This window comes from Equus quagga, chromosome 3 (assembly GCF_021613505.1).
Source record: "Equus quagga isolate Etosha38 chromosome 3, UCLA_HA_Equagga_1.0, whole genome shotgun sequence".
NCBI classification, from domain to species: domain Eukaryota; kingdom Metazoa; phylum Chordata; class Mammalia; order Perissodactyla; family Equidae; genus Equus; species Equus quagga.
Window position 1 is genome coordinate 103,902,857 of NC_060269.1, and position 10,412 is coordinate 103,913,268.

A 10,412-nucleotide genomic window follows, 5' to 3' on the forward strand; every position below is an offset into this window, starting at 1 on the left:
CAGAAAGGCAATTTTGGTATCTTTAGAGTAAAAGTAGAACCACAAACAAAAAAGCTTTGCAAGAGAAAAATCTCATCACAGCTCAGTACAGTGAACAAAACCGCCAGCAGTACCCACTCTATTTTCAGCATTTAGAATCAATCTATAGATATGACAATGAAGAACTGATTGTGATTAGAGAACCAGATATAAATATTATAAACTTCAGAAGTAGTAAAGTAGAGGTAATCAAAATTAGAAGTTAGAAGGCAGGGAAAGATAAGCCCAGGAAGGTAGAGACACGTAGTAATCTTACTGCACAAGAACAATTGCGTGGGCGCTGCGGTGCGCATGCGCAGCGTTGGTGGCTGGGGGTTCAGCCGCCTGAAAGATCCTGAAGATCCCCGGGCGTTGACTCCTCATCTCAAAATAGACAGCACGACCCACCTGGCCTACGCTATCACCAGTTCTTGCACGGCCAGCTCCTGCACGAGGCACTTTCGTCTGACGCCCAGGAGAGCCTGGACGTGACCATCCAGTGCCTGGAGACCGTCATTGGGGTGACGGTGGAAGACAGCAACCTTGCACTCCCTCACACTCTTCCAGAAATAGTTGAAGCAGCGCTGAGGGCAAGGAGATGCCACAGGACCTGCGGAGCCAGGAGCAAATTCTGCCTTTGGAAGAGGACTCTGCCGGAGCAGAATACCTCCAAACAGAAGGAAACAAGCAGAAGAAAGTAAAAAACTTTGAAGCTGCCGTTCCTTTCGAAGGCAAAGCCGTTAAGCTGATGGCCAGTGCCATGTGTTTCTGTAACAGAGCTGCAATTTACAGCCTACTGGGGGACTACAGAGGACGGGGCAGGACTGCGAGCAGCCTTCTGCACAGACCCGTCCTACAGCCAAAGCTACGGCAGGATGGGCCTGGCGCTTTCCAGTCTGAACAAGCACACCGAGGCCTACTAGGAGCAGGAGGCCTTGGAGCTGGATCCCGACACCGACAAGTACAAGTCCCACCTCAACATAGTGAACCGGAGCTGAGAGAGGCGCGCAGCCCCCGGGAGATGTCCGCAGCTTGGACATCGTGGGCCTGCTGAACAACCCAAGTTTCTTGAGCATGGCATCAAACCTAATGAACAATCCCCACTTCGACAGCTCAGGTCCGGCATGATTTTGGGCAGCCACAACCTCCTGGGGACTCCAGGCACCAGCCCCTTGCAGAACGAGCTCGCCAGTCTCATCCAGGCGGGCCAGCAGTTTGCTCAGCAGATGCAGCAGCAGGATCCCGAGTTGATAGAACAGCTCCGAAATCAGATCCGCAGTTGGATCCCCAGTGCCAGCGACGACGACCCGCAGGAATGACCACCCACCTTCGCAGCGGTCATGGGTTCTTCCCCACGACTGGAAGATTTCTTGCGTTTTCCTTTTTTTTCTGCCATTGGACTGCCCGAGAGAGAGAAAGAAAAAGAAATTGAACTTGCATCTTAAGATAGATTTTTATTCTTCTTAGCTTTTTCCTTCGCTTTTCTCTCCCTTTTTGTAATCTTTCACAGTCCTCAGAGCCTTCTCGAAAAAGAGCCAGCAAGCTGTGAACGTAGACCAGCACTGATCTCCCTCCTAACCTCCTGAAAACTCAGTCGCTAAAGTATTTCCTAGAATATTCCAGGGCAGGGATCGTCCTCGCGCTGCTGCTGGAGAAGCGCCGATTTTATGTCAGTCCACATGGGTGGGAGCACCCGCGGCTCCGGAAGCCCCTTTCTGCAGCCCCGCCACCCTTGGTCTGTCTTCGGGGGCCTCCTGAGCCCCACGAGAAGCCGCCTCCTGAGTCGGCTTTGGCCACCCGGCGGCGCCTGCTCGGAGGAGCTCACTGCCCGCTCCGGCCCTCGGACACGGGTTTTCACGTGTGGAACTTTTTAGTTGCATTCTCCTAAAAGAGATTTCCATTGCCCTGCACCCTGTCGGGCGGGAGGGAAACCAGGACATCTTGGGGTGCGCAGGACCAGTTTCTGGGAGTTTTCTTCCAATCGAGCATTTTCATGGACACATGTCTCATCTATAATCCTCTTTTCCCAGTACTCATGGCCGACAGACCTCCAGGGACATGATCGTCACCTTTTGGCGTGGTCCCCAAGCCCGTCCCAGCCTGTCTGTGTCCTGGCCGACTGCCCTTCTGCCTACAGGTGGTCCTGCCGCCTGTGGCATCTGGGTCCTTGGCCAGCTCTCCCCTCCTATTCAGGGGTGAGGGCTGGCGAGGGTCCCTGGTGCCACCTGCCTTGGCCTGAGATTGCCAAGTAGCCACTGGAGCTGCTTGTAGGGAGGGCAAGCCAGCCTAGGCAACCTGCCCAGGCCGTGGGCCACTGTGGATGGCCCCACGGCCCCTGCTCAGGCAGGAGGTGGGAAGGAGGAGCGATCTGGTGCCACTGCATCAGCGGCAGCGCTGGCGACTGGTTCATTGGAGGCTCCCCAGTTGCCTCGCCATCTGCGAGGTAGACCCAGTGCCATGTGGCGTGTGTCGTAGGTATCTGATAGGAAGACGGGCTGTCGCCGGCTACCTGCAGTCCGTCACACGTGCGGCGAGATGTGTCATAACTTTTGAGTGCTAGCCATGGTGACAAGCATAATGTGTGGGGAATAAATAGACATCGTGACCTCAAAAAAACCCCCAAACCCAAAACCAATTGTCTATATTTTTGAAGTGAGAAATAAGGTTATAAGCAGATTATAAAATTAGCAAATAAAGAAATTAATAATATTACCATATTGGGGATGGGATGGTGAGAGGTAATGGGCAGTGGCGTAAATGACTTATGTCCTCATGGAACAAAGTAGGAAGGCAATGAATAAGGTCTAAATTTGATTTAAAAAAAAAAATAAGCCACACCTAGTTGCATGGCTATGCCATTCATAAATATGGGTTACATGAAAAACAAAAACCAATAGCAGTAAAAATTGGTAAAATTGGTGTTTAATGAACAGTAAAATTAAACAGAATGGGGAAGGAAAGAAGAAAACCGATAATGTTAATCATAAATCCTTTTGCATATTTTGCTTTTTATCTGTGTGTGCAGTAATTTAATAGAAACAAATTTTAGTTTTAAAAACAAACTAAAAGTCAAAGCATTATGAGTTTTTATTAAGGGACTGCTTTTAATATGAGTTGCTTTTGGGTATCTCAATTTGAAGTTTTTCTACAGAACTTGTCTGTTTGCATAATATGTACAAGCTGATTTTTCTGGTTTTTACTTCGTATATATGTCGTCCCTTCTTTGGAATCTTGGGAGGTTTTGATATGCTTGTGTGAAAGGCATAAAAGATATGCAAATAGCATAGCTTCCTGTTCTTGTTCCTCATTCATCTGAATTGTGAAGCTCATCAACTGTAGCTTCCTTTTATGTTTGTATGGATTTATTATTGAAAACACGGAAAGGTTGCCTTTCACGCAGCACATCCTGTGCTCTTCCTGGGAAATGCTAAACGCAGGTAGTGGTGCAATATATGTTTTAAATAAGACTTAGACTATAAATACCAGACTGTTAGATTTTGCACACAGTTATGCAGAGCCCTTCTTCCTTCAGAATGGCTACTGCCTTAGAATACATTTGAAGGAAGAAAAAAAGAACACATCTTCAGCAAATGTGGCTTGTAGTGGTGTCCATCAGGCTTGCCAGTTTTATTCCAGCCAAGATGTCATTGTGAAAAAGAGAAGACGTCAGGAGGGAATGATTCTCAGGGTTACTGTTCTATGCTAACCCCTCTTTCCATTTTTCATGTTACCTTCAGGTTGGAGCAATTTTACCCTGAGCAATGAGAAAGTAAAATTCTCATTTTTCTCCTCAGGCCTCTGGCAGAAGAACATGAACACTCTTCTTTGCTGCTTTTGTACTTTGGATTTCTGTCTCTCAGAGATTTGTGAGAGCGGATTTGAAAGACTTTGTTTTCTCTACTTCTAGTTCTGGTACTAGGCGTGCAGATATTCACTTAAAGATGACATCAAAATATCCTTGTGCGGTATATGATTAAGATGTAATTGGACCCTCACTACCCTCAAGAGGGAATGCGTTCTGTTTGTATTTTATTAAGCAGGTTAGTTGGTTAGGCACTTTCCTGAACCAAGACAATGATAGGTGTGACTGCTTTTATTATCAATATACGTGAAAAACAAAACCTCCAAGAGAGAAATTCACAGAGCCTTCAACAGAATTCTCAGAGGTCTGTGAACAGTACTCTTCTGTGTTCCTGTCTCTTTCCCTTGCCCTTATTGCAGCTCCTTCCTGGATTTACCTGGAATCCTTAGCTTGAAGGATTCAAGTACACTGAATGTTTAATGATTATTCTTTTTTAAGGGTGTAAGAAAGGACCCAAGCCTGATGCTTCGAAAGCTTCGACAATTAAGGGATTTAATTTTTGTGATCTCATGAGTATCCTATGACTTCAATTCTCCTCGTGTATTCTGATCACCTGGGGAGGTAGTTAATAACCCCTATTTATTATCAAGGTTCTGTGTGGGATTTTTCTCTTTGTTTTAGTCAGCTTGGACTGTGTCTTAGTCCATTCAGGCTGCTAGAAGAAAATATCATAGGCTTATAAATAACAGAAATTTATTTCTCATAGTTCTGGAGGCTGGGAAGTCCAAGATAAGGCACCAGCAGAGCCTGCTTCCTGGTTCACAGTCTGTTACGTTCTAGCTGTGTTCTCACGTAGGAGAAAGATAGAGCAAGACAGAGCACTCATCTTAGAAGGACCCTAATCTTCCTCATCTCTTAAGACACTAATTCTGTTATGGGGACCCCACCCTCATGACTCCATCTAAACCTAATTCTCTCTTAAAGGTCTCACCTCAAATACCATCACTTTGGAGCTTAGGGCTTCAATGTACGACTTTTAGGGGGACACAAACATTCAGTCTAAAGCATTCTGCCCCTGACCCCCCAAAATTCAGGTCCTTCTCAAATGCAAAATATACTAATTCCATCCCAATAGCCCCAAAAGCCTTAACTGGTTCCAGCATCGACTCGGAAGTCTAAAGTCCAAAGTCTCATCTAAATGCCATCTAAATCAGATGTAGATGAGACTAGAAATATAATTCATCCTGAGGCAAAATTTCTCTCCAGTTGTGAACCTGTGAAACCAGCTATGTTACGTGTTTCCAAAATACTGCGATGGGATTAGGCACAGAACAGATTTTCTCGTTCCAAAAGAGAGAAATAGGAAAGAAGAAAGGGGTGATGGATCCCAAGTAAGTTCAAAACCTAGCAGGGAAAATACCATTAGATATTAAGCCTTGAGAATAATCCTCTTTGGTTGGATGCTCTGCCACCCAGACCTATTGCGGCAGCAGTAGCACCTTCTGGCTGGCTTGGCAGCATCACTCCTATGGCTCAGTGGGGCAGCCCCAACTCTTTGGCTTGGTGGAGCCTTGCCCATGTGGCTCTGCTGGGCATAGTCCTGCCCTTTGAAACCACGATGGAGGTAGCCTTGCCCCCTGGGCCCGTGGTGGGAATAGCAGCCCCGATGATCTCTGAATCATCTTTGAAGTACTTCTTTTCTTAAAGGATAGCACACTTGCAGCCTTCATTCCATCCTGTTTCCTCTGTTCCCTTTAATCCCAGCAGGCAGTGTTTCTGTTGGTGTAATCCTATCTCAATTCCTAGCTTCCACTGAGATGGCTGATTAAGTCCATGGTTCACATCCACGGTAATCTCTCTAACAAATAATCAGCAAGCCACACTGTTGGCATTCTCTCATGAACACGCTTTCTCATTTTTTGCATTATGGACAGGCTGAGAATTTTCCAAATCTTTAAGTTCTGGTTCCTTTTTGTTTAACAATGTCTTCTTCAATTCATTTCTCTCTTCTTACATTTTACTATAAGCAGACAGGAGGAACCAAGCCACTTCATCAACACTTTACCTAGAAATCTCTTCAGCTAAATATCTAGTTTTATTGCTTGCAAGTTCCACCATCCACAGAACACAGTTTAGCCAAGTTCTTTGCCACTTTTCCTCTAGTTTCTGATAATGTGTTCCTCATCTCTGAGACATCACCAGAATCACTCTTAACATCTGTATTTCTAGCATCCATCTTAAAACTCTTCTACGCTCTACCTATTACCCAATATATAATGTATTTATGTAATATATATATATATAAAATTTATTTATATGGAATTGGCTTATGTGATTATTGAGGCTGAGAAGTCCCATGATCCACAGATGGCAAATTGGAGACCCAAGGGTGTCAGTGGTATCATTCCAGTTTGAGTCTAAAGGCCTAAGGACCAGGAGAAGTGGTGATGAAATTCCAGTCTGAGTCCTAAAGCCTGAGGACCAGGAGAGCTGATGGTCTAAGTCCTAGTCCAGGGGTAGGAGAAGATGGATGTTCCAGCTCAAGTGTTATGCAGAAAGAGAGAGAGAGAATTCTGCCTTCCTCTGCTTTATTGTTCTGTTTAGGCCCTCAGTGGATCAGCTGAGGCCTACCCACATCGGAGAGGGTAATCTGCTTTACTTAGTCTGAGAATTCAAATGTTAATCTGATCCAGAAACACTCTCACAGACACACCTAAGAATAATATTTAACTAAATATCTGAGTACCCCCAGCCCAGTCATTTGACACATAAAATCAATCATCATGCCTCTATATTTTATTAGATCCAATCATCCCCAATCTACCGTTGACAATAAGGTTCCATTTTTATTTACCATCTGGCTTTCAGAAGTGTTTCGCCCAATTTCTTTCCACCAGACAGGTCTTGACTGTAGAAAAGGAATTGTAAAGTCAACCATGCAGTCTTCCCCTGACTGTAAGCTTCTTTAAAATATCATGCCTATTTTGGAAGAGTTGATGTTATACCAATAGCTATAGAAAACCAAGAATGCTTTAAGAGCCCTGTAAATAAGTCGACTTAATAACTATTAAGCTTTTCCAGGTCTATGTTAGGATAGTTGCAATATTCATTATCCTTCCTTTGAAAACATCACACTTTAAAACAACAGCGTAATGGTTTTTCAAAGATTTATTTCTAAGATTAAATGGTGAGGGCTCTTCTCCCCTTGAGCATGTTTGGAAATTATTCCTTTATAGCGTGTGAATATGGGCCCATGTTGAAATATCATACGAATCAAAGAAAAACCTATTTCTTACTAAAGCAGAAGTGGTAATAAAATCACTACCTTTACATGTACCATCAAATAAAAGACAGTACTGTTTGGGTATACCTTTGTATTTTATATGACTTTTTTTTGGTCCCAAATCGCAAATGAGCTATGAAAAAATTAACAGTTCACCATTTTAATCGTTGATTTTGATAAAGTAATGACATTAAGGGTTTACTTAATAGAGTAATTTAGAGAAACAAAAAAAAAAATACCCCCCAAACAAAACAACAATGTGCATGTTATAGATATGGGAAATTTGGAATGTTTTCCATTTCCCAGATCAACAGCAGACATTTAGAAAGGATTGCCATGCAAATTCTATGCAGTATGCAACATGGTTATCCTAATTTTATTATGCCACTTTTCTAAGGGTACTGGGATCTTTTGCATCCACTCCTTCCTTTTTGACCTTGGCACTTTGCTGTAAAGGCAATTCAGCAACAGCTCCTATGTGACGGCAGAAATACCTGATTTGGCAAGTGTGTGCTTTATGAAATGTGATATGGCATCAATCATCATTAGCCCAAATATCCCCATCACATGCAGGGCCTGACCCCATCACATCTGGTTTCCTGTTTGAAAATCCTTCACTTTGTGGAGGTTTTGCTGATAACGATGCTCAGAATGATCTCTAGGCAATGGAAACTGACAGAAGATGAATTATCTGTCTCTCAGTAGGATGCCCTGACCATGGAAACAAGCAAGTACAACTGTCTATTATTATTATTTTTCCTCTTGGCTTTCTTTATTTCTTGGATTAGTTTCCAGCTCAGCATCTGCTTTAAAAGCTTATTGAAAATCTCAAGAGAAAATATGAAGTAAAAGACTCCCAGTGAAATTATTTTTGGCTGATAGCAAATGCAATCTTTTTCTCTTTGTTGCCCAAATAATATTTTGAAGCATAACACATTAATTTTTCCAAAAGAGCACTTAAAAGTACACATATACCATGTGTGGGTGTCTTAAGCACAAGGCATTTTTTGTTAGCTATTAAATGTCTGGACAGATTGTAAGTTTGTGATTTGGAATCACTGGTTTTATTCTCCTTCTGAAAAGTCTTGAGTACTTAGTGATGTGGTATCAGTAACTGAAGATGGCTACACATTAGATGCAAAATATTTTATCGTTTAGTATTGACCTACAGGGTTATTTTAATATATCTAATTCTTTTGTTCACTAAGCACTGATTCTAGGCTGTTTTACAAAGAAACAGTGATAACTGAACACCACTTCTTTGTCAACAACATACAAAGCGGCAGCACCGCAGGCAGGTAGCAGAAAATCATACTTCTCTTTTTGGCAATGCAAGATGTTTTGGGTATCTTTGGAATGGTGTGGAGTGAGTTTGGTGATGGGTAAGAAGGTCAAATCAGTAAGTGATTATTGCAACTTTATCTGTGGTTAAGCAAGGAAGACCATTTGAAAATTTACATCGCTAGGCAGGGAGTTAAATGGTTATGGGAAGGTCAATGGATTTTGAGGTGTTAAGACAATTGTAGGGGAAAGATTTCTTAAAGATTTATGTCTCAATTACGGTGTTAAACTCAGTTGCCAATAGGGGCCAGGCAGGTAATATAATAGGAGTATAGATAAGTTTCATTTGCACCTTAAAAATGCAACAATAGAAGTATAACTTCGTGTAACCGTATGAATGAAACTCACAAACAGAAAGTGAAAGAAGGCAGACATAAAAGAATACATTCAAAATAATTCCATTTTTGTAAAGTTCAAACAGACAAAGCAAGTCATTGGCCTTGGAAATTAGGATAGCAGTTCCTCTGTGGGAATAGTGAAGGGAAGGAGGCACAAGGTGCTGATAATGTTCTGTTTCTTGGTCTGGGTGCCCATTACATAGATGGATTCAATTCATGAATATTCATTGAGCTGTATACTTATGATTTGTGTCCTTTTCTGTATATATGTTTTACTTCAATAAGAAGTTTATAAAATATCTCCCAACAAGTCTTCAAATCTACAAAAATATTTTTCACTCATTTTTTTTGAAACTTGTAGCCTAAAGGTCCAACTGCCTTATTCCAGCTTTTGATAGAGGCATGAGGAGCTTTTCTTTGCCATAAGAAAAATAATTTGGTATATTATGATGGTAAATAGCGACTGGTACTGGGCCTCGGTATAAAGACAAATAAGAGCGATAAGGACCGTGAGAACTGGAGAATCCAGTCTGTCTCCAGAGGGCATCTGCTTTTATATTTCAGCAGATTGGTGCCAGGTGGGTTTGTTTGCTGAGGCTTACCAGGTGTTCTATTTTTTAAGTTAAAACAGGAATCTTAATTTTATTTGAAAACTCCACATTTTTAGTTTTGGGGTAATCTTTTTAAGTACCGTGACACTAGATGAAGCACGTCTGAGCGTCAGATTTGACCTCCAATTTGATCCCTTTGGTGTATAAGGTTGGGTTGATTTCTGGGAACTTCTGGGCCATCTATGGACAGGTGTTGACAAAAATTTAAGGAAGGAACATAATGATAAATAGAGGCAGGAAGGAACATACGTCTGCTTTTTGTTTAATTGAGTTTTGTATGTGATTTGTGCCAGTGTTAATGAAAATTTGCTCCCTTTAACCTTTGGGGTTTAGAAAATGGGGTGTGACTTACGTCTTCTGGCATCTCAAATTTGAAGAATGGTGAAGTCTATGATCCTGTTCATTTTCCAAGCTGCTTTGAGCATGTTTTCTCTTTGAGTCTCTCAAATGCACATTTCTTTGTTGTTTGCAATGTTCTAGGCACTGTGCTAAGCACTCAGGATTCATGTTCTCAGTTAATGCTCAGACACTGTGATTGTCAGCAATTTGTGGGTGAGGAAACTGAAGCTTCCCTAAACTTATAACAACTTAGTAATTGTTAGAATTCAAATTGGGTCTGTAGAGCTTGAAGTCTTAACCACTAATCTATCACTAATCGCTGATTTTATCACTGTGTCTAGTGATACGTGAACCAAGAATTTTCAAGCCTACGTTATCCATGAGGAAACTGAGGCACAGATCCTTTAAATGACTTGACAGAATGGACATTGCTATTTAGCGCGAGAGGTTTGATACAGCCTCTTGTTCTTGTTCCTGTACCCTCTCGCCTATATCCTGACGGTCACCCAGCGAGTTAATTTCATTTCAGCAGATTTCTCTAACGGTAGATTCTCTCCTGTCACATAGCAGTTTAATTATCCTTTATTTGTGGGTGTAATCAAAATAAAATCAACTTAATCTTAGATGATAAGATGTACCCCAAACAAAAAGTGCACTCATGTCTGATAGGCATACTTAAT

General features: G+C 42.2%; 1 pseudogene; it reads left to right on the forward strand.

The window, feature by feature from the left end:
- Positions 1-330: 330 nt before the first annotated feature.
- On the forward strand, positions 331-1,337 carry LOC124236819 (small glutamine-rich tetratricopeptide repeat-containing protein alpha-like; annotated as a pseudogene).
- The last annotated feature ends 9,075 nt before the right edge of the window (positions 1,338-10,412 follow it).